The sequence below is a fragment of the Lichenostomus cassidix genome, chromosome 4 (genome assembly GCF_008360975.1).
Source record: "Lichenostomus cassidix isolate B80296 chromosome 4, HeHo_3.0, whole genome shotgun sequence".
In the NCBI taxonomy this organism is placed as follows: Eukaryota; Metazoa; Chordata; class Aves; order Passeriformes; family Meliphagidae; genus Lichenostomus; species Lichenostomus cassidix.
In genome coordinates, this window is record NC_139484.1 from 12,660,110 (window position 1) to 12,684,184 (window position 24,075).

Consider the following 24,075-nt stretch of genomic DNA (forward strand, 5'->3'; position numbering starts at 1 on the left):
CCTCCTAGGAACAGCCTCAGTCTCAGGCTGGTTGTCATGTGGAGGTGTCCCCTCAGCTTCTTCCTCTCTCCCCAGCTGCAATAATAAGGATCTCTGAGAATAGCACATTACCTCAGTCCCTCAGAACGCTTGGATGTACCTCTGGGCCACATCTTCTTTTATTAAAAAACCCTCTATGATGTATGTTGGAAGATTTCCAATCTGAGGGACATTATACACATATAAAGGCAATCTCACTTACTGTAGTGTCCCCTCTATGAAGATGTGGTAAAGGGGGACTGAAATATTCCTTTTATCTGGTTGGCAAATAACAAATTGCTTTTGTGCTAGTGTAGGAGATTAAACTGTAATTTACTTATAAAATTGGGTTTCTCATGGAGGATGGGTATAAACCCACAAAGACTCCAGGAATCTTTACTGGGCTTTGAACTGTGTCCATAAGAACTTGTTGTAGGTGACAGATTGGTTCAGAGAGTGCTGTCCCATAGGGATCACTAGGGTGAGCCACTGTTTCTTATGTGGAGGCTTCTGTGTGTGGTAATGTGCTCAGGGAACTAGGCAGCAAAGGAAATCCTCAAAGTCTCTGGCAATATCCCTTCTGCAAATTATTTCCACACCCTAGACCTGTTCTTGCAGCCTGTGTGTTTCTGGAGCCATGTAGCCAATGAAGCCAAGATGTTCATACTCTTGAAGAGTGTCCTGAGACATGGCTGAGCTTCATCAGCTGCAAGGCTCCAGATGTGGCCAGACATTCCCATTTTCTTATGCTACAGACAAGCCACAAGGATGCAGTACCATCCCTTTCTTTTCTGTGCTTGCAGAGGCTGAGCTGCAGCAATGTCAGTTCCACCCCAGGCAAGGAGCCACCTCCTGGGACCAGCCTGAGGGACAAATCCAACCTTGAAAAACAGCCAGCAGGATGACATGCAGATCAAAGGGGTATTGCAGAGCTCAACTGCAAGAGATCCCCGAGAGACTTTTTAAAGCATTTTAGCTCACCCTTAACTTCCTTGAAATGGAGCACAGGTTCTCTCTGGAAGAAAAATAAAAGCAGAGATTGGTACATACCCTGAAATACACAGGCACCTGAGGAGTATTGCCATCCTCTCTATCCCTGTCTGCTCAGCGACTGTGTTGTTTGCAAGAGGTTTGTTATTCTTGTTGTACCTTTAGGAAAATTACACTACAAATCTCTGAGGCTGGAAAAACTGTGTTTTGATGACATTTAAACATTTAAAGTGTCATCACAAAAATTTTAAATGTGGTGTGTATGTATCCAGAGTCCTACAAAGTGTGGGCAATGTGTATGGGTGTGAAAGAATCTTCTCAAGAGCAAGAGGTAGAGCAGTTATTTCAGTATTTCATGTGCCTTGGTCAGTTTGTTTTTAATGAGAGAAAGAGTGAGTTTGTTGTTCTGCTTTGGTCTCTTTTTTTCCCAGTTTCCATGCTCTAGTTTGATTTATCAGTCTGTCAGTGGACATAAACAGTGCATGAGAGTATCTGCATGCCAGTGCAGGTTTCCAAAAGTGAACAAGCTACAGTGAGCCATCATATTTTGCAGTTAAATTCCATGTCTCTGATGGATTTCCCCACACTGTTGCTAGGAGATGAAGGTAATGCCTAACAAAGGATATGCTGACAAAAAATTTTCCAGAACAAATCTATCTTGTTATGGTAAATAGAGACTCACATAAAATGGATATTGCAGGATTTATTTCCCTAGTGGTGGCACTGGCAAAATTGCATACATAAAGTGAAGGTGAAATTTCCCTATCAGAAATGTATTTTTGTTTTGTTTTGTTGACATAAGGACTTTCAGTGTGTTTAATGCCAAAAGCGCTGTTGCCTTCCAGTGTGTTTTGTTGCTAGGCTATTAGGATGAACATATCCTACATCAGCATTTTTCCTTCTTCCCTTCTCTTCTACTTCTCCCTTTCAGGAAGAAATGTGGAATATTATAGTGGTTTCCCTCTTTTTGTTACTCTTCTAGGAAACATGGACTCCTTCTTTGGAAGCAGGGAAGAAGTGTGCATGACTTGGGACATGTTGAGATTTGGCAGAGAAGCAGCTAAATGCAATGGAAAAGCAGATCAGCCTCTTGCTTTTTAGCTGTAGGCACATCTACATTAAAACAAAACAAAACACAAAGTTAAATGGAAATCTAATAAAGAGAGGAACTTCAGGAATTCTCATGGAAAGATTAAATTTCTAGAGAATGACAATTTTTCTCCCTTTCTAGTGATGACATAATGAACACATAAACAGATTTGAACAGCAAAAGCCAACATGGCTTAAGCCACATAAAATAAAACTTTTGCCGGAGAATAAGTTTAGTTCTTGCGTGGCATTTATATTTCCCCATCCACTGCCATTCCAGCAGTTCCTATGCCACTACAGGAGTCTCTGGCTCTAAACACATGTAAGAAAACAGCTTGCTGTCCAGAAAGATGTGGAAGCTGAAAATGAGAATGCTTCTTACTTTTCAGGGTAGGAAAGGAGTCAAGGAGAAACACAATCCCCTTCATTTTCCCATATGCATCTTTGCACAGAGGCAGAAGATAATTTGAACTGTTTTGAGTTGAAGCTACTGTGTCCCTGACTCCACAGCTGTGCAAGTATTGGGCTGGTTTCGTCTCAGGTGTGAATCTGCTCACCCAAGCAGGCCCATCTGCACAGACCAGTGGCAGATGTGGTCTCCTCCTCCTCTGTTCTCAAATGAATTGTGTAGAAGGGAATGAAGGCAGAAATTGTCACTTCTTATCATCTCACTCCCTGGCTGGTCCCCTCTTGAGATGCATGTTTACCTTCTGCCTTGCAGGGCACAGCGAAGGTGAGCCCACCAGTTGGCCAGAAAAATGCACATGGGAAAGGAGGTGAGACGTCATGCCTGAAGTCACTTGGTACCCTCATGGCCATTCCCCGTTTTGTGGGGAGAAAGGGAAATGCTGGTTTTGCAGTGTTGATGCAAATGCTTTTGAGAAGCACTCTTTCCACTGCAGTTCTGAATGTCCTTGTCAACTTTTGTAGCGCTGGTAATCACAAACAAAAGTTGCCACAAGTCAGAAATCTGCATTAAATTTTTCAATTCACTTGCACACAGTTTTATCTAGACACAAATGCACTGAGATGTTATCTCAACTTGTTTTGATGGGCGGGGGAGAGGGGACAGCTGGGAAGGGCCTTGCAGCTCCTACTCTTACTGCGCTTATCCGGTTTTCTGCTGTGATATCCTGTTTTTAGATGCTTACATTTAAGCCAAGCATTAACCATTTAGGATGAGACTGACCATGCTGGAATGGCACAGACCTGCACCTGTGAAATATAAGTTAAAAAAAAAAAAAAAAGTGATGTAATTTTTTTCCAGATCAAAGCCAAGTGAGGGGGAGGGAAGCAATATTTTATTCTATATTAAAAGATTACTGCAATTTCTTTGCTTTGAGATTTGGCATGGTGGTAGCCATTAGGTGAAAAAGCTGTTTGCTGAACATATGGCAAACCAAGCACATTAGGCCAGAATAAAAAAAATAGTAACAATAAGCCCTTAAAGCACAAGCAGAGCACACTTGCATTCAGCAGAGACTTGGTTCTCATGACTGCATTGCTTAAGGATTTGCTCCCGATAGATGTGTCCTGTGGGTTTCCCCCAACTTGCAGCTCTGCAGGGTGTGAATCCTCTCCCCACAGACCCATCCACCAAGCCTGGAGCGCAGTGTGGGAGGCACCTCTTGATTATATGCAGAGGTACAGCTCGAGAGTGGATAACAGAGCAGAACTGGGAGCTTAGGCAGCCTCCACCAGAGCTAAAATATAACTGCTCTCTGCTAAGGAGCAATGCCTTCTCTGGGCTGGGGGCTGCCTGCAGTGGGATGACATGCTACAAACTAGGCACAGCACCAGTACAGTACTCCAGGCAACCTGGAGTGGGAGGTTTGGGAAGCAATCTGTTTGATGGGAAAATATGGAGAAAAGATAGCAAAGATGACAAAGGGGATTTTGCGAGGAAGGGAAATTTGCTGGGTAAAATACAAAGGTAGATTGTGTAAACCAGGAGCTCTGAGGAGGGTCAACAAGTTACATATTAAAATGACCAGGTTGCACTCACATTGGAAAAATTTTGACTACCAAAGAACTCATATAAAAATGCTCTTATGAAGCAGTGACTCTGCATTGTTGTTTTTTGTCAGCTAGTTACTGGACTTCAACAAATTGTCTTCAGCACGCTTGATCAGTATTCAGTAAGTTGGTAAAATGTGACTGAACTCTGTGGCCCCTTAACTGTGAGTTAAATGTATTTTTTGTTCCACTGAGTGTTTTTTGAAAAAAAAATATTTTTCAGCATGTCCCCAGTATCATAGGGAGTGCCATTACCCACATACTTATTTAGCTCATGCATGGGCAAATTAAAGTGGAAAAAGGCTTCCTGCAAAAGCTACAAATAGAAGAAAATCTTAGCTATTTGCAAAATTCTATTTCATCTGTGGTCCTGCACTTACAAGGAGCAGCCACAACTCTTCCTATCAATCCAAATTAGATATTTTTCGGTACTTGAACATAACATTCATCTGCCTTGAGTGGCTCCTGACTTTGTGAAGAACAGATGGCCTGTGATAGCAGTGGGCTGCTGCACTGAGTGTCTCAAAGCTCACCGCAGAGTGACTTTAACTGCTTTAGTTTCTCCTACATTCCTAACACTGCTCTTCTGACATCTTAGTTTATGAAGTGTTCTTTGGGCTATAGTCTTGTCTCCTCTTCTATTTCCCTCTCTCCTCTGCTCATCTGTGCAGAGTGTTATTATTTCAAATATAATTCCAATACCTTTGTTCGCTGAAACCATAGACATGTACTATAGGGCTTTTTATGGAAATGGCTGGAGCTGGCATCAGAGTTTTGCACTCTGCTCTCAGAGAGCTTTTCTGTGTTCAGGTATGTAGACAAAAGGAAAGATTACATAAATTTTATGGAATATTTAAAGTATATATAAAGTGTAAGATAGGAAAAGTCTGGAAACATAAACAGTAGTTTGTAGTTGTCTGTAAACTATGAAATATCACTTCCTGATTCAAGTATGAGCGTATCCACGATATGATAGTCTTCATACAAATGATACTGAACTCTTAAAAAAGCATTGCAATGTCCCACAAAAATTTTTCTGAGGTAAAAAAAAATCTCTGTTAATGTAGCTGTGTTCCCTAGCCAAACAGTATGAGTTAATTGCAGTGAAAGAAAAATCTTTTCCAGCGTTCCTGCCTCACTCTGTGTGAGAGACCGAAATGTTAATGATTCATGAACCAAAACAATCAGCCATTTGCAGAGGTGAATAACTGGCTCACCTACACTGACCTGAGAGGAAGTTGTCAGGTTTTAGAAGTGGTCATAAACCATCAAAAACCCCAAAGTGCCCACAGACTCCTTTCTGGGGCCTTTCATCCCCACTCCTGATGAATCAGGACTGCAACCATGACCTTAACCAACAGCTCATTGCAGGATCCACGTGTGGTGGTATCTTTCTACTTTTAACCTTTCTATCTCTATTCTTTCCTTTTTTTACACATTTATGCTTTTATATTGCTGTATTTCTACAGACAATAACCAAAAAGGCTACATACCTCCTTTCTAATGTAACCAAATTTTTCTAAAATAAACCCTACATCTATATATTTATAAACACTGATCATTCAGGGTTGTTTCACTCTAATACACCCCGAGGGATCTATTAATGAGAACCTGAGTTACCCTCACCTTCAGGGGCAGGTCGTAACACTAAGATATGGGTTCTTTTTGAAGAAAAAGTTTATTTATGAGGCAGTAATTAGTTCTTAGTTCTTCATTGCAGTTACCTGAGTTAATCTATTAGCATGAACCTCATCATGGGTGAAACCTGCCCTGTTTTTCAAACCACACATTACAAAAGTCTAGACGTTCATTGTGTTCAGTCACTAAAAAAGTTTCTTTATTGTGTCCTCTTGAACATTCTGAATCTCTTAGAAACTGCAATTGTACAGTCTTTATTTAACAGAAAAAGTAATTTCTAATAGTAATAATAATGAAGATCTTCCACATGGAAGATGTAAATTTAACCAGGTTTTGGGAACATGTATTCCAAGTAAACAGGATGAGATGTCATATGTAATTCCAGAATTTCTTTTACAACTAAGGAAAAATATTCAAAACCTTAGCATAACCTTTAATTTCTCAATGGGAAGTGATTGTGATAGCACTGCAGTGGTCTCATTCCAAAGGGGATGTTATAATTCATTACAAATTCATGAAGAGTGTAACATTTATTATTATTGTATTATGATTATGATTATTATTATTATTATTATTGTTATACGATGATGATGATGATGATCTTTCCTTCTGCCTTGCATTCGTGTCCTGATGATGTGGCTGTCCTTCCATACAAGGAGGGACTGTTTAACTCATAAAATATACAGGATAAAGCTTTGTTTGCATCCAAGTGGGGCATGCAGAGCAATCTATCTGCAGTGCTTTTAATTAGACTATAGCTTTTTTGCATATCAAATATATCTGTTTGAATTTCAGCAGGAGGTGATGTAGTTTAGATACAAAGACTGTAAAGACCTGTGGAGGCCTTTGTGTGTAAAGATACTGCTTAAATGTAAAGCATTGCTCTTTGATATCAAATACACAAGGTTTGAACAGCAAAGGGGTCTGGGGAGCACCAGCAGTTTTCAGTGGAGATGAAGCACTTGGATCCTCACTGACGGGGAGGCATCTTCTCTCTTTTCCTCCCAAGGAATTTGCTCAGGGTGCTGGGTTCAAGCTCCTCAGATCTGTGAGCAGTCTGGCAGAAGGACTTAAGGGAGGATCAAGTGATTATTTTTTAATTAATTTTCTACCCATGATCCTCTCTTCAGACAGTCTTTGCTGCAATAGAAACAAAACTGGCTTTGTAGCACACTTCCAAGTCCAGCCTTGGACATGTCACTTAGTGGGCCCTTGCACAAAGTCCCTGCTGCTGCAGCTGTGTGACAAACACTTGCTGTTTACATAAGTATTAACCATGAGAAGTTTTTATTTCTCATTTGCCATTTCCTTGCCAGGTTTTCAAGTGCAAAGACAAAAGATCTGGGCACTACACTGTTTATAAACCTGCAAAAACTCAGAGGAGGAAGACACATCCATGATTCTAGGTGTGTACTTAAGCAGAGAAACACAAAGGGAGAAGGGTTTTCTTTCTCAGTTGCTTTCAATTTCTTAAATTTTTCTGAATCGTTTAATTAGTTCAGGTGATTTAATTAACAAGTACACTGCTTGGGTTTGCTCTGAAAAGATTTGATTGAATCTAGGCTTGCCCTTCCTTTTGCTTCAAGCGATCAGTGTAAGGATGGCTCGTTAAGCAAGAGGGAACTGATCAATCTGAGCAGTAGGCTCACAGAAAATGAAGCTTGAAATCTCAGTTTGGCCACCACAGCTGATGGCTTTGGCTCCTTGCACATTGCAAGGGAGAAGGCAACATGTAGTGTAAAAAACAGACAGGATTTCCAGGTATTGGCACAGAATGTTTTGGGGTTTTGTTTTGGTTTGGGGTTTTGTTTTGGTTTGGGTTTTTTTATGTTACATTTGCTTCAGCAAAAAGTCCTCATCGTGGGGTTCAGTGCCCAGAGCCTTCTGCCCACCGGAGCAAGAAGAAGCAGCCCGGCTGGAATCCCGGCTGGAATCCCGGCTGAATGCTGGTGCCACCTGGTGAGGGCCGGGGAAGTGGCAGGGCTCCTTGGAGGAGCCAAGAGCATCACCCTGCAGCAGGAAAGCCATGGAGTGTCACCCCCGGGGCGGTCCGTGCCCTTCCCTCCCCTGGCAGCACAGGCCGGCGGGAACAGCCCCTGACTCAGAGGCTTCTGGGAGGGCTGGATGGACAGTGAGGCCTGGGAGCTCCTAGGGATCCTTAGACATCCCCAAGTCGTGTCTCTGGTAAGGGAAATCAATGCTGCTTACCTGTGCTTTGCCTTCCCCGTTGCCTGGCCAGGGTGTGTGTTTTGAAGCTGGGCTGAGGAGAGGAGCCCAGGCATAAGGGATGTGTGCTGGGAGCACGTGGGGAGGGGTTAGAATAGGGAAAATGAAGAGGCTTCACTAACATCTGCTCACAGTGTGGTGTGTTGGCTTCTCAGACCTACACCATCCTCCCTTCTTGCTTGCCTAAATCGAGCATGGCTAAATTCCCACAGTTGCAAAGATGTGGTTATTACCCAACTCCTTTTCCTCTTGACCTCTGTTTGTCTCCTGTCTGAAGCTTTACTGGTATATCCACATATTTCAGATTTTTGTTTGTTTGTTCTTAGGAATTATCTCTATCATCCAGACAATTTGGGATGTACCAGGAAGGCAGGGAGCAGCATTACTTTTATTTTGCTGACAGTTGTCATGATGGGTGGTGACAGCAGAGTTTCCATCCACTGTGTAGATAGGTTAGTTATTTGAATGTGACACGACCTTCAGATTAGGTAATCATGGGCTGCTGCTTTTATCAGATCTGCCAAGAAAAAAGATTACTTCCTTCAAAACCAAATTAGCATTCATTATTTTTCCCAAGGAAACTGCATACTTTTTGGGTATAAGTGGGAGATGTTTTCATGACCAAAATTCTTCTTCTCTTACGTGTATGAAGGAAGCAGAGTAAAATATGACCTTGACATTTCTTAATGATGCTCTGCACATGTGATGCTGTGTGAGAGAGGGGCTCCTGGGATCCTGGAGCTTTAGATAATGTAGGCACAGGCTTGTACTTCATTTGATTTTTAATCCACTGGGCAATATTATACAAGGAAAATACTTTTTCCACAAAATAACCAAAGACCTGCTTTTATTCAGCAATTATTGCAATTCATTCATTTGCACAGAAAATATTCCAACAGTTGCTGTCCAGTATTTTTTTGAACAACAATCTGAAGTCTGTTAGGTTGTGTGTCTAAGCCTTTGCTCTTCTGTATTGAACAATTTGGTATAAGATTTGTCAAGAAATAAGAGCTTAGCCAATTTGTCTGAACACTGAAGGCCCTTGCACACCAAGTTCAAACTGTGGCAGGGTTTTCTTCAGGGAGTATGTGTTAACTGCTGCCAAATATTATATTTACATCAGGAAGTGAGATTTCCGCCGCTGGAAACATGCACTGCCAAGTACACCATTCCTAAGTAAATATGGAAGCATAGGTCATTGTTTGTGGTCCACCTATTCACCCATCTGAACCTCTGTACCCTGATGTCCGAAAGCAAAAGGGAGTTTCAAAAGTGCACAAGACCACTTTTCTCCTCACTTCACCTAGGCCCTCACCAGACTTCTTGTGAAATCGGTGGGCGAAGATGCTGCCTCTCTGTGGCAGGAGCCCTTTCCAGAAATTTCATTCCTTATTTGGAAGTGGGATGTGATTTAGCAACCGTCTCAGAGTGACTGACCTGAATGAGAGGCAAATTTCACATTATCCTAACTCTAATTCCACCAATTTGAGGCAGGCCAGGGCTGGTCACCTGAAAATTCTCACTGTCTTTTTTTTTTGCCTGAATTTTTATGAAAGGTGAACTGTGACAGAATGACTTGCAATTTTTACATACATCTGCATATGTATGCAGTCTAAAACTTTATTAATATAAAATTTATATTAATTTGATATAACATGTCTCTTAAAATGAGCCTGAAACAAAGCAGTGCTTAGCTGACCTAGCACTCAACTCAGTTCTCGCCCTGGGAGAAACTCCCACTAGCTTTGCTTGAGTAAAGAATGAGAAAGAAAAAAAGAAAAAAGGCTGTGGAAGGTAACACACCTTTAGTTAAGCAAATAAGTGCTTCACTGGCCATATGTCCAATATGAGACTATGTATTCCAGATTTATTCAGGCATTGGTAGGGTCCACCTGCCTCAATTGCCACGAACACTTCCACTTAAATATGGAAGGAGCTTAGTATAAAGAAACCTATGGATTATAGGCAGAGTAATGATTACACCCATGTGGATGCTGTGGGATGCATTTGCTTTATTGGTTCAGATGGACCTGTTCCTGGTTTTACCAGCCAAGGAGTCCTGTGTTAAAATCTGGTGAAAAGAGTGAGACTTTTCTATAAATACATGGCTTCTCCATGCTGTTCTGGCCCGTGAGGGCAGTGGGCATTCGGCATGGTGCAGGGTAATGTCAGAATCACTCCAGCTGTTACCAGCCAGCTCTGACAGAAGGAAATTGTGTTACTGCCAGATTTGCTTGCTTTTCCCACTGTGATATGCACCCAGCACAGCTCAACTGGTCTGAAAGTCTGGGACATTATTTCAGTTTCTATCAGCCTCTCACAATTGCTAGCTAACGTCATTTGTTTGTTTGAGGAGATAAAGCATTGTGGCTGCTGTGTTGTTTATATCTTATTCGGGGATGTTGCAGAACGTTTTTAAACAAAAAGCTTTGACGCTTTGTTTTTAAAGTCTTTGGGCCAACTAATCTGTTGTACATTTAAACCTTGCACTCACCAGTGCTGCTCTTGCATCCAAGAGTTTGGATGCTCTGCATCCAATTGTTTCTGTAAAAAGTGTTTTTCATCCTGTACTTATTTAATATGTTTAAATAGCAATGTTTCCATTATATATTTAATGCACATAAACACATATGTACATAAATATATGCAGCTATTAAAGCCTTCTCCTTCAGGGGCTATTACAGCCTGCCTTTCAGTAGACATTTCATACATTTTAAAGGTTCAGTTAACCAGTTTTAACAGTCTCAGAACTCAGTTATGCCACACTTTCTGTGTGAAGATTTGTGGGAGTAGCTATTGCTGCATTGTATGACTTGTTAAGTGCAGTTGAGTGCAGTGGGAGCCAGGGAGGCTGCATTTTGATCATTACATTTAATAGTGTCTGCTGGTTTGTTTTGGGGTTTTTTTTTTTTCTTTTTTTTTTTTTTTTGTGGACCTGAGATATATGCAGTCCCTTCTGCTATACATCATGTACTGCTGTAGTTGGAGCTTTGGCTTAACATGTTTAAATCTCCAGTCTGTGCTTAATGACAGGATGAAGAATGGTGTTTTTGTCTCTCCTAGGAGGAAAGCATATCAGAGGTATTACTTGTGGTGGCAGCATGCTTACTATAGACACTATCTTAGAAAAGACTTGAGATAATTATTAACTATGATTTATATATGTATGACTGGAAAGAAAGAAAATCAATTAGTGCTGGCCATTACATAGCCCTGAGCTAGTAATATATAGGCAACAGATCGTATCAGTTCTTTGGGGATTGCCAGTTATCTAGCTTGGACAATACTAATACTATTAGTATTTGGAACACGATTCTGTTAAGAAAATTCCGTCAGGACAGCTTGGCATCTCTGATTTTGGAATGGAAATGTTGCAATGAAAAGAAAAGTGAATGAAAAAGAATGAAGCTTGACCACCATTTTAACTTAAAAAATTGCCTTTGGAAATGAAAAAAAAAATACAGTATTTTGTACTTAAACATTCGTTTAATTAAAATAAATTAACATAAACATTATTAGAACAATGATGTACATCCTCTATAAATGTGTTATAACATCCTGAACTCTTGCAGTGAGAGAAGTTAGCTGGATTTGAAAATGAGTAAGGACTAAATTTTGACTCCCAGCTTGCACCAGTAGGGATAGACAGTGTTGCCACTGGTTCCCTGAACAAGTTTTTGGAGGCTGGTATCAAGCAGCCAAATTCTTTAAATGAGGAGCTTCTGACTCTGTTTAGAAGAACAAGTAGCCAACTTTTTCCTTTTTACAGAATAGCTAACTGATGGAATTGGAGCAGACAGAAATGTTACTACGTAATTTAATTCTAGTTGTGTCAGTCTGAAATAAGAATAGAACGAGGCATTCCTTCCCAGAAGCAAGAAATTGCAACACATGGATACAGAGCAGTTGGGTCTGTGCATCCCCTTCAACAGCTCCAGCAGTATTGTCTTAAACCCTGCTGCTCTGCTGGATCTTTGCAGATCTTGAGTCAGTTGTGGATTTTAGCAGTGCCTCCAATGTCCTGTGCCTGTTGTGCAAAATCCAAGGATATATGGTTCTTCCTTGTGTCCTACCCTCGTCTTCAGGCAAGGGCTACAGCTACTCTTTAATTTTTGCAGCCATAAAAAAATAAAATTATTGTATATATCTAATTCCAGTATCTCAGCTATTGATTTGGAGGGAAAGATGAGGAAATAATACTTGGCAATTTGGTGTGATCTGAAATCCACAGAATTACAGAGGACCAGATGCACCACTCACCTATCCTAGTTTAGCAGTTCCCCTCTTACTTGCAACATCATTCCCAAGACATCTGTTTGCAGAACATTAGGCCAAATATTATTTTCTCATTCACTCTTTTGTTGCTCTGTCTAAAGAACCTTGAAGAGCTTCAGAGAGAAAAATCACTTTGTCAGTTTTGTTTTGAAAGCTTTGGAAGGAAAAGCAGAGTGAATTCCTGAGAGCCTGCAGGAATTCAAGGCTAAAGAGCAGAGGGGCTGTGGAGGAAAGCTCAGAGTTATGAACCTGTGTCTGATTCAGCTTGCAGGGATCTCAATGGAAATGATTTTTCTGATTTTACTGGGAGCTGAGCCAAGTCTTACAAGACAGGGTGGCATTATGCCACTGCAAATAGGACTCTGAAATGGAATATACAGAGCTTTGATATAGGGAAAAGTCTGGACAATTACAGGTGATGAAATCCTGTTCAAGAGAGGGCAGATAGAGCAGTTGAATCATTCTTGCTATGCAAATAGAGTATGTAGGAACCTAAGGGCAGCTCTAGCTTCCATTAAAGTCCATAGCTGTTTTGCCATGGCTCTTAATGGGGCAGGTGTTACAGCCATTAGAGGTCAGGTTTTGCCCCTTCCCACATTACTGAGAAGCTCCAGTTGTCTTTATAAAGTGGGGAATTATGCTACTCATTTTGTAACACATAAATTATGTTTAGTCTATTTGTTTTGTGTAAAAGTTGCTACAAGAGTCAAGATACATGAGGAAAGACAAGATGAAACATCAATTGAGTCAAACTGTGGAGCTGCTTTTAGCATTTATATGTTAAAACTTCCTTTTGAAATAGTCTCACTGATCTTACATGTGTTGATTGAAGATAAAAAGACTAAGGGTCTCCTTTTTGGCAGGGATTTCCTTCTCAAGTCAATTGGATTTTCACACTTGCAGGTCAGGGAAATGCTTTATAGAGAGAACACTTTCAACCCCTAGTCCTGTGGAAGTCCTTCCCCAGTGTCAATTTCTTCAGGAAAAAAAAAAAAAAGAAGTTTGCCATTTCTATACATTTTCTATGGTTGACTGCTGTGATACATCTTATTAATGATAATAGTCTGACCAGTACTAAAAACTCACTGTTAGTTAGAGCTTAGTGTATGAGAAGCTTGATAAAAGCTATTCCAGCCACCTTGAAAGGCTCTTGATCTTCTTTGTTGAAATTATCCTGTAAATAATCAAGGAATTCCAAAACTCAGGTAAAAACACAATTTAATTCCCTACATGCAGCTAGGCTATCTGGCAGGCATTCAGGTGGTACATGAGGATCCTGATGTGTTTCATGGTAATGAAATATGCAAACATAACCTCTGTTTGTTGGGGTGCTTTTTAAGAAGCATTGGGATACAGCTGGAGAAATCAATTTATTGCAGGATCTTTCCAGGACACTTTAGAACACTGTTTCATTTATACCCTTGCAGACATCACAAGCTTGTTTAAACCATGCACACATTTGAGATCCCCTGGATTAAATTATTTATATTTTTATTTTTCCTTTGAAGAAGAAATCAGGACTCAAGAGCTAATACTTGTACATCGTTACACCCTAACAGATATCTCTCATCTCACTGAAATACCCAGGTCTCTGTGGGAGGGTATACTGAGTTTATCTGAATCAGTGGAGAGAAATGGAGAAATCTTCTATGACAGCTCAGGGAAGAAAACACCTTCACATTTATTTAAAATTTGTATTTTCTTATTTTACAACTTGCTCCTGTAGAGATAGTCTGAGCTGGTAATCAATCTCCTTGTTTCTCAGGCACACAGAATTGAAAGGTCTGTCAGACCATGAAAGCAAGACAAGGCTGGTGACCACAAGCATGCTTGTCTGCTGCAGGGTTTGCTGAAGGGGAATGCAGAGTACTCCTTAAAATGAGAGATGTTCCTCAGAGAGCCCAGTGCTTCAGCTGGAGGCACTGGGGGTGTTTGTTTGGGTTCTGTTTGTGGCTGGTGTTGCCACTGCTCTGCCGTGGAAGAAGAGTAAGGAGCTGGTGGGTCTCTCTTGCACTGGGCTTTACTCATTGCAGCACCACACACATTACTGTGCAGACCTGTCCAGTAAAACAGTAGCTGGGGATGGAAGGAAGGAAATCAATGAATCACCAGGAATCTGTGCACAGCCCTTCCTGCTTTCTTTTGAGAGTTTCGTTTTGACTAATGATAGAGCAGAAAACACATGAGGTCCCGTTAATTACTGTGGGGCTATGCTTTAAGCAAATCATAGGTGGGGTGTTTTCATAATTCCAATAATGTTTGTTCTTATAGCTTCCTTTGCTGCAGTATTGAACCACTCTTCAATCACAACTGAATCAGACACATTAGGAAGGAACAAATCCAGTTCTGCATTTCAGTTGCCGTAGATATCTACCACTAAATGGCTCTTACCAGTTTATTAACTTTATTTTACCAGCAAGGACAGTGAAAATAAAGCTAGGATTTGGCCATTCCTGAATTCATGATCTGAGTCTTGCACACATGGTAATGCTCCAAGGGGAAGCTCTTAAAAATTGATCTGCAGATTTTCTTAACGTTGTACTTGAGCACAAGTGTGCACTAAAATCCTTGAAGCAACTGTGCCTGGGTGAGCTCTTGAAAGTACAGCTTCAACAGTGCACTGCAATTGTTCACTTAATGTTATCTCCCACTGCAGAGAGTCATAGCAAGGTTTGGGTTAGAACTGATCTCAAAGATTGTACAGCTCCAACACCCTACTCCCATGGGCAGGGACACCTTCCACTAGAGCAGGTTACTCAAAACTCAGTCCAACCTGACCCTGAACTCCTTCCAGGAATGGGGCATCCACAACTTTTTAAAGCAACCTGTTGCAGTGTCTCACCACCCTCACAGTAAAGAACTTCTTCCTAATATAAAATCTAAATCTATCCTTTTTCAGTTTAAAGCCATCCCACCTTGTCCTATCCATCCTCATCTTGTTTTTCACCCTGCTTTCTGCCGTGGATTTCAGAGGGCAAGCAGTTCTAAAAGATAAACCCAAAGCCATTCTACGAAGTTGGAGAGCCTGTAAAAGGATCTCCTGTGAAAAAGTTTCTCCTTTTATCCAGGGAATATTTAAAGGTTTAAACTCTTTAAACTCACATAACTTGCTTTTCTGATCTTTGTTTTCTCAGTCCTGTCAGTGAAAACATTTGCCACCTTTCTCTACTCACTGATTAGGGTGGCTACAGTTTTAAGAAAGCTTCTTCTTCATGCTATTTTTAGTGCCTCTTTGAATTAATTCCCTACTTGTATGTGACCAGTCAACACTATAATCCTACAGTCTGCGTTGCAGTCCTGCAGAGGATGACTTTCATGAATTCATCTTACACTAAATTCAGTTAAGAAATTAAGGAAGATTTTTACTCTTTGTAAAATTATTCAAATGTACTCGCTAAAATAATTCCAGACAGAAAACATATCATATGTGTACTCTGAGGACATCAGAGACAAAAGCTGTCCTGGTCTGTAAGGAATAAATTAAGACAAATCAGTGCAAGGTGTTCTGAGGATAACCAAAAGAATATAAAAGGGCTGTACTAATTAATATAGAAATCTGTTTCTAAAAGGGGTTAGTAAAATGGCTGCAGCTTTTGTGTATAGGCAAGACTTGAGAAAATAAGAGCATAATTACATTTTTATTTGAAAAGAGGACTTTCTAGGAATAGAGTAACACATTTGGTTTTGATTTGTACTTCTGGTTTGGCTTTGGCTTCTGCTTAAGATTTAGCCTTGGTTTTGATTTCAAACATACTCTGGAGTTATGCTTTTTGTGTTCCAGAGGGTCTTGACAAGGAAAACAGAGCCTCTTTAAAATTAGCCAATCAAAATAGCTTATTTTTATTTTTGTCTTCCAATTTCTTGTAGGGCATCCTGTTACCAGTTGCATGGCAGAGGCAAATCCACTTTTTCAGCAGAAAAAGGCAGGTCATTTCATCTGCTAAAGTGTAGGAGGTCCCTGGCATCTCAGGGATCCCTTGTCTTGCAGAAGGTGGGAATGGTGCCACTGCCTGGGCTGAAAGCTATGTGAGAGCCTGTGTAACCCTGCTGGAGGCCTGACAGACAGACAAGCCATGAGTGCCTTTTGCACAGATAACAAGAGGAAAGGAAGGAAGCAACTGGCAAGAAGCCAGAAGGAGGAAAGGAAGCAAGACTGTGGCCCCAGAGTTGTTCTGGTGCTTAGTGTGCCTCCACGGGCCCTGCCATCATTCTTCTCTTCCACCATTTGGGGTGACATTTGGGGTTGTATCTAAAATGGAAGTAGAAAATTAGAGCTCTTTTGATTTTGTGTTTGACCTGAAGTAAAACTCTAATAGTAACTGAAAATCCTTGTGCTCTTACTTTAGAAGCCAAAATTAGGTTCCTAAACCCGACATTTAGGTGCCTAAATGAGCTACTTTCCTAGAACCTCCTGGGCAATTACCAGTAGCAAAGATCAAGCTACTAATCTTGGTGGCTAAGAAGGATTTAGGAGCCTAACATTAGACACCCACATTTGGAATATGCTGACGTTGAATTTTAGCCCATTCCTGATTTATGTATTTTTATTTTTGTGAAGTTTTTTTCCAAATACAGGAGACTCGTCTTAATGTCTTGTGTTAATAGATAGTGTTTGCAATATATTCACCCAAACCCATCCCAAAGCCCATCACTGAATATTACAGGAGTTCAGACTTATTGACCTAAGGCTGCCAGCAGTTCTCCCTGCTTTACAGGCCAAGGAAATGCATTTGGCAAAAAGCGATAACTGCATTAAACTGAAGGAGGATGTTAGCAGTAAAGTCACTCCAGCTTTTTCACATCTGAAATAATTTTCCATAGTACTTTGAGGAGAAATATCAGCCAGCTACAGAAATGTGAGCACTATCTTCCTTTTCTTCTCTCCTGCCCAAACACTTACCCTATTTTTATGATCTCCAAGAGGATAAATTGGCTAGTGTGACCTTAGTTGTGCAGGTCTCCCAGGCAGTCCTATGTCCAGAACCCACTTCAGCAGAGTATGAACTGTATTGCATGTTGTATAAACATGGAAAAATGTTGCTTGTTTTCAATGGAGGTACAGAGTTGAGAGGTGAGGTTAGAATGAAGGTGCAACAAGAGGCGGGGAGAAACAGAAGTAACGCTTGTTACAGGGGAAGAGAAAGCACATCAAAACTGTTGAAAACTGGGAAACAAAATGTTAGAAGTCTCGCAAAAGTGAAAGCAAGGCAAAAAGAAATGTTCAGCCAAGCTTTGATCTCCATGTTGTTATGGGAGGTGTAGAAACCAGGGAGAAGTGGCCAAATGAGAGTGCTTTCTCTGTTTATTACCATGACAACTCTGTTTGCAAGGGGCTACTCTGTGGTAACAGGTGGACACTCAGGTATCTGCAGGTCACATTGGCAAGGTCACATGTGGTTATAAGAAACAGTTGCTTCCTCTGTAAGGAGCAGCTGAGTTGCAGAAGGACAATAACAGATGCTTTATTGACATATAGATCACATCTGTCTTACCCTTCAAAATAAATGTGATGTGTGCTTCTTGTTCCATGCCCTGATACTTAGAATTGTCTATGCTCGCTTGTTTTCATGCACAGTGAATGTCACAGAACAATGGTTCATCAAGCTCACACCTAACTCAGCCCTAGATCTGGTGTGATAGAAAATTCCTGTTGATGTTGGTATTGTTTCTAACTTGCAGGTTCCGTTCTACCACATAAACTGGGCTAATGCCCAAAGGAAATAAAGATTATCCCCATTCTATGTAGTCCCCACCCAGAGTGAGGCCAACATACTACTGTGTATGTGAAAGCAATATGAGACTTGAGTAGGATGCTGGAGAGTTGCAGAAAATAGAAATACAGAACTGTTATTCACATGCCACTCTTCCTTCTCCAGGGCCTGTTTTTATGAACATGAATGTTCATAAGAATGCATAAAGTTATACATACATAAAGAATGTATAACTTTCAGTGTTAAGATGTCCAGCTGAATTTAATGAGAATAATGATTATGCACTCAGAATATGGATTTGTTAACCTGTCATTAAATAGTGAATACTTATGAGCAGAATTTTCCAAAGTAATCAGACCTATTGCTGCTCACCGAAATATGTGAAGGGCTGGTTCTGGGTTTTTTTCATTGACTTCACTGGGAGCACAGTTAGAACTGGTCTGGAAGGATCTGAAGGATCTTCCCAGTGATTTTATCTAGAGAGGAGATCTGGCCTGACCTGAGCACAGATCTGGTCTGGCTGAATACCAGAAAACATTTTCAGTTACATTCCTCAGCAAATATTGCTATTTACTCCCAAAAACCTTCATTGAAAGGACATACATCATGAGCTCTGAAGATGATCAAATATTTAAGCAATTCTTTATCAAACAGATCATTCAACAAAATGTAGAAAAACTCAATAGATTTCAAGCTTGATAAATAGTACTCCATCATTTTTATTATTTGAAAGATTTGTGGAAAAAATCCACTTTGGAAGAGGGAATAAAATGAAAATATGGCCTGAAAGAAGCATCATTCCAGTGCAGTTGCAAGTGTTGTCAGAAACCAACAAGCTAGCCTGGATGAAGACACCTCCCAGACATCATTATCCTTGAAGGATTATGTGACTCTTCCTGTTGTTTTGCAGTGGGTGGCTCAGTGACTTACCCAAGGGCCTCCCAGCCAAACAGCATCCCATGGATATGAAAGCACTTCTAACACCAATTGCTACCCAGGGACTAAAGTGCAGGAGCTCTCCTTTCCCCTTCCCCTTCCGAAATAAAACCCAAACAACAGCAAGGTATGATTGCTCTAAAGATGTGCTCAATCAAAGCAGGGAGCAGGGCTGGCTGTGGCTGCAGTGAGGCACTGCTCCTCTTGCTCCTTGCTCGTTGGTATTCTGCTGGAGCAGCACTAATGTCCAGATATTACTTCTGTAACACATGTACTTTCCAATGCCTTTTATCTTTCAAGTACTGAGCTGATCCAGTCCTAGTTGTAAACTGATCCATGTATGAGGTTATAAAGTGATTTCCAGCAGCTATAAGCTCGGTTGAAACAGTCTCTTCTCATAAAGTTCTGTTGTGCAATGAGGACGACAGAAAATGGTTATACCAATTAAATGAAATAAAAATCTTATGTTTCCTCAATGAGTACTGAACAAGTGCCAATACTTTGCTGTTCTCCTAATGCGGATGAAGCTACTCCTCAAAACTGAACTTCCTGTCAGTGCAGTAATACTCCTGCAAAAGAGGAGTTTTGTGCAGTCATTATATCTACTTCAGTAAATGTGATGATACAGCATGTCACATCATACTTTTGGGCTATTTCTACCCATCTTTTGCTAACACATGGATTTGATTGGCCAGGTATGAGGAGCTGATACCTAAGGTAGCCCTTGGTAGTCTTTGCACTTCATCTTGTTACTCTAATGAACTAACCCCCAGGATTTCCAGCTGCATGCTGCACATGCAGGCTGAAAATGGGTCTCCATATCAGTGGGTGATGATAGAAGTTACATAAGTAGTGGATTAATAAATTGATAAATGATACATTTTCCAGATTAAAATTCTACATCAAGATGCTCAGAATAGCAAGGTCTCTACAGAAATATGAGTCATATTTCCCCTTCAAACCATGGTGCATTATCTTAGATAGATACTTAACCTGTTTTTCCATGCTCCCAGTGATGCAGTTCTCCCTGCCTTCAGCCAAACTATTCAGACAGTAGAAAGTCAGATGAGAACAATATGCTGTAGTTTTATTGAGTGCTTACTTCCTTCATTAACGTGATGATGGTACTCAGCCTGAAATTACAGTTGTGTGAATAGCACTGTCCCAGCCTTGACATTGTTCCTCCTTTCTTTGCCTATCCCTCGAGAAACAAAAATACCTGATCTGCAGAAGCAATTGTTGTCCACCTGCTACTCCCAGCACTGAACAAAAATGAAAGCTAAGTATTAACTTCAGTGTCTGAAGTACTGAAACTTCTGAGTGTAACTGCTGTTGATTTACCAGAACCCTCTGGGGTTTTGCTTTTCAGCCAAGATGTGGGGATTAACAGTCTCCTAATCTAATCCAACTGTAAAGGAAAATAAATTACCTTAACTTGTTGGAGCATAACACATAGGTTGTATGTGCTCCTTTCTTCATGGTGAGATGAAGGAGAGAAGCAATTTTTATAAACTGGTCTTAGCCTAGCCATCTTCTCATGGTACCCCAAACTTATTTGTATAGGTCTTGATTATAAATCAGTGCTTTTTAACATTAAATTGAGATAAGGCAGTGTTGCTGCAAAGACCCATGGTGTTAATGTCCCTCATCATAGTTTTATAACTCCAAATATCTGACAGTGTATATCATAAAGTTAGTTTTAAGAGGTGAGTGGTATAATGTGTAGTGGTTTATTAATAGCTTTTTGTTACTACAGGCAGTTTTCATTGCCGCTGAACAGCCTGAAGTGCAATATGTGGCAGCACAGAATGCTGGTAATTCATTTTTTCCTGTTGTTTGGTGTGGAGTTTTTTCCCTTAAAAAAGTTGTAGTCTTATACCAGCTGTCTGGAACAAAAGTTTAGATGAGTGTAAGCAGAGATGAATGTCAATCAGTGCATTCCTGATGAGGAACTGCCCAGCAATATAACAGATTACCAAAAGTGTGAATGTGTGAAATATTTTTTGTGTGTTTTCCAGCTATTTGTGGATGATCTAAAATACCTTTTTTATGACTATTTAGAATTTTTCTTTAGGTCTCTTAGAGGTTGTTCGGGTTTGTTTTACAGCTTTTCTATGATGTCTTATGGGATTTTTCGTCAGATTTCTACAGCCAGGATACCACCACAACCCTCACAGCAGCTGCAGCCAGTAACCCTAACACCAGGGCAACACCAGAACTCTCACAGGAGGACAAGACACACTCCAAAAACATACACATGACATGTCTGCACACTACAGAATTACAGGTAAAGCTTGGAGAGTAAATAGTTTCTGGAGGGTTATTTTAAGGATTTTTAGGGGTTTTTTTTCTCTGTTCTTTTTCAAGGTTTTTTTAAAATACTTCGTAGTTTTTTAGAGGCTTGTTTGTAGCTTTTTTAGGGTTTTTTGACTGTTTATAGAGCTCTCTTAGGCCTTCTCAGAAATTTTTTTAAGGTATTTTTAAGACTTTGTAAAATTATCTGAGGGCTCACTTTTTCAGGGCTTGTTTAGGATTGCATAGACCGAAGGTTGTCTGAGACCTTTTTCAGGGAATTTTCAGGATACTTTTAGAGCATTTTTACAACTTTTTAAAGGTATTTTTAAGACCTTCCTTAGTATTTTTAGGTCATATGCATGTCTGCACTCCTAGAGCTTTTGCAAAGAATCACAGCTCACAGGTTGAAAACCTGTCACATAAAAAGGGAAGAATTCCTCGACCCTTAGTACTTAGTTTGTCTCTCGGTGCTCCATGAAAGCTGAGACTCTGGCACCCAACCACCCTGTCACTCTCCTGTTACAGGGACCCTTCAGTAAGCAGTCCTGCAAGACCAGAGGGAAGTCTGACTGACATTCAGCTGTATTTTACCCTAAAATGTCTGTCCCATTAGAGGTGCTGTTAGGATATGGATGTAACTTCTCCGTTTCCTGTGCTTTCCCCCCCCATCATGTTTCCACACAAACATCACTGCACTCTCCACAGGACTACTGCAAGCAGATGTGACCTCTGCCATCCCGTTGGGCAGGCGGGAGCACCGTCAGAGTCCGGATTTAGTTTGGGTGCAAAATCCTCTGCGAGGCGCCAACTTGGTATCTATCGAAATGTGCACGCACAAGGCGCCGCCATCTTTACCAAGGCGGCACTGTGGAGGCCGCCATCTTTGACCAGCCATCACATGACATCTGGTCTCACACCATCTTTGTTCTATATCACATGACGACAGCCCCATTTTGTTCCTTTGTGGTGTGATTTTTGCCGTCAGCCACCATCCGGAGTGCTGACAGAACTGACTGCCATTACAGCCACCAACTTGCGCTTGGTACCACAACAAGACCCCGCCCTATAGGCGTCTATTTTGGACGCCTGAACAAAAATAAAAAGCCTGATTTCTCTCTTTCAGCGCAATTTTCCACAACACCACCTGGTGCGGGGGCACCGGCGACAGTGTCCGCATCGACGAGGGCAGGCGGGAGGTGTGCCAGCGGCTGCAGGCACTGGGGAAGCCAGCTCAGTCCTGGTCGCGCCCCTGCTCCCCTCAGGAAGGCCCCCGCCGTTTCCCACGCGAGGGTTAAGGTTTAGAGTTAGGGTTGGGGTTTAGGGTTAGGGTTTTCTGTAGGCTACTTACCGCCTAACACATGCTAGGGAAGGCATTTATTCCCATCTGGATTGCTGAATAAATTTGAAAGTACAAATGCAGAGAACAGGAAGATGTTTGATATCTGTGAAGGGGCAGATACGCAGTCTTCTAGGAAGCTGGACTGCTGGGGTATATTTTGGCACAGGGATTTTACCTACTTTTCTTGGCAACGTTGTTTCCTTATCAGAGCAGACATGCATTGTATTTTGCATGTGTCAGAAAGTGCTTGCCAGCAGGACTCATTCTGATAGCAACAACAGGAAGTCTGAAATACACCAAAGGAATGAAGGCATGGGAAGCCAGACACAGAGCAGCAGCAGTAATAGCTGCTCTGGATAAGGAGGTTAAGCCACAGAGTTCAAGCCTATCGATGCTGGAAGTTGGATTGCAGGAGATGGTAGGTAGCTACAAACAAACCAAAAAAAGGCACAAGCAGAGAAGAGTTGTCTTAAGTTTGAGAGAGGCTATGTTAAAAAAAATGTCTGATACATACTGTCTTGGAGCATAACTTAGTCTCAGATTCATTATATGTGAATTTTGGCTTCTTGCTATGAGTTTCAGAAGAAGATGTTCATTATGAAACATCTCTTTACCTCACTTTTTTATGGAATAAGAGATGCAGGAAATGAGTGTGCTGGCCTGGCTGTTCCTGCGTACTCTATCTGCCCAACATTAAATTCTGTTCAGCTGCCAAATCTCCTGTAACTCTCCTTTTTCCAGCCCCATTTCCTGCAACTCAGAAGCTCCCAGGGTCTTCTTAGACCAAGTAACCTAAGCCCCCTCAAATCTCACAACATTTACAAACAGAAACAAAACTGAGCAATGAGAAATCTGGAAACAGTTTTTTCAGTGATTCCTGTAATGAGTGGGTGCAAATACAGGTTTATAGTGCATGCTAGGATATTAGCATAGTCATAGTGTTGGCTGCTAGGAAAGCTATAATGCTTGCATTTAAGTACAATAGGCTCTTTATAATCAGATATTTTGTAATGTTCTGAGATGTCTCTGACACTAGTGGTCTAAAAACAAAGCTGGCACTGTTAAAAACTATAGCTTGGACAAACCAATGCACTGAGTATCCCCTCATAAGACTGATGAGAAATCTGATACATTTTTCCATTGCTTGTCCAGAGGAAGCCAAATGGAAAAGAGAAACCACAGAAACTCAGCTCAGCAGCTTAATGTCCAACAACATCTTGCACAGTAAAAATGACAAGTACAATTGGAACAGAAAACACATCTTGCTTTTCAGTTCTGAGGTCCACTGCAGTCTCATACTGCTGCCTATTTTCTAACCAGGCCCAAGAAGAATGAGCTCATTGCAGTTTACCACAATAAAGATGAGATATATGTCTGGATAGATAGCAGTTGGATTTATGCAGGCTTTTGGAAAATTAAAGCATGGTTCAAACACATATTTCTGTTTTGTTTCTTCTGAGACAGCCAACCATACAATCATTCCATGCGCTTCGAATAACATGAGAAACTGAGACTGACTCACTGTTTCCCATTTCATTAGCT

At 40.9% G+C, this 24,075-nt stretch overlaps 1 long non-coding RNA gene across 1 annotated transcript; it reads left to right on the forward strand.

Annotated features, from left to right (window-relative positions):
• Nucleotides 1-20,516: 20,516 nt before the first annotated feature.
• On the forward strand, nt 20,517-23,091 carry LOC146437889 (uncharacterized). Its single transcript, XR_014851582.1, has 3 exons — nt 20,517-20,713; nt 21,007-21,186; nt 22,742-23,091. It is a non-coding gene; the product is annotated as an uncharacterized LOC146437889 (long non-coding RNA).
• Nucleotides 23,092-24,075: the final 984 nt, after the last annotated feature.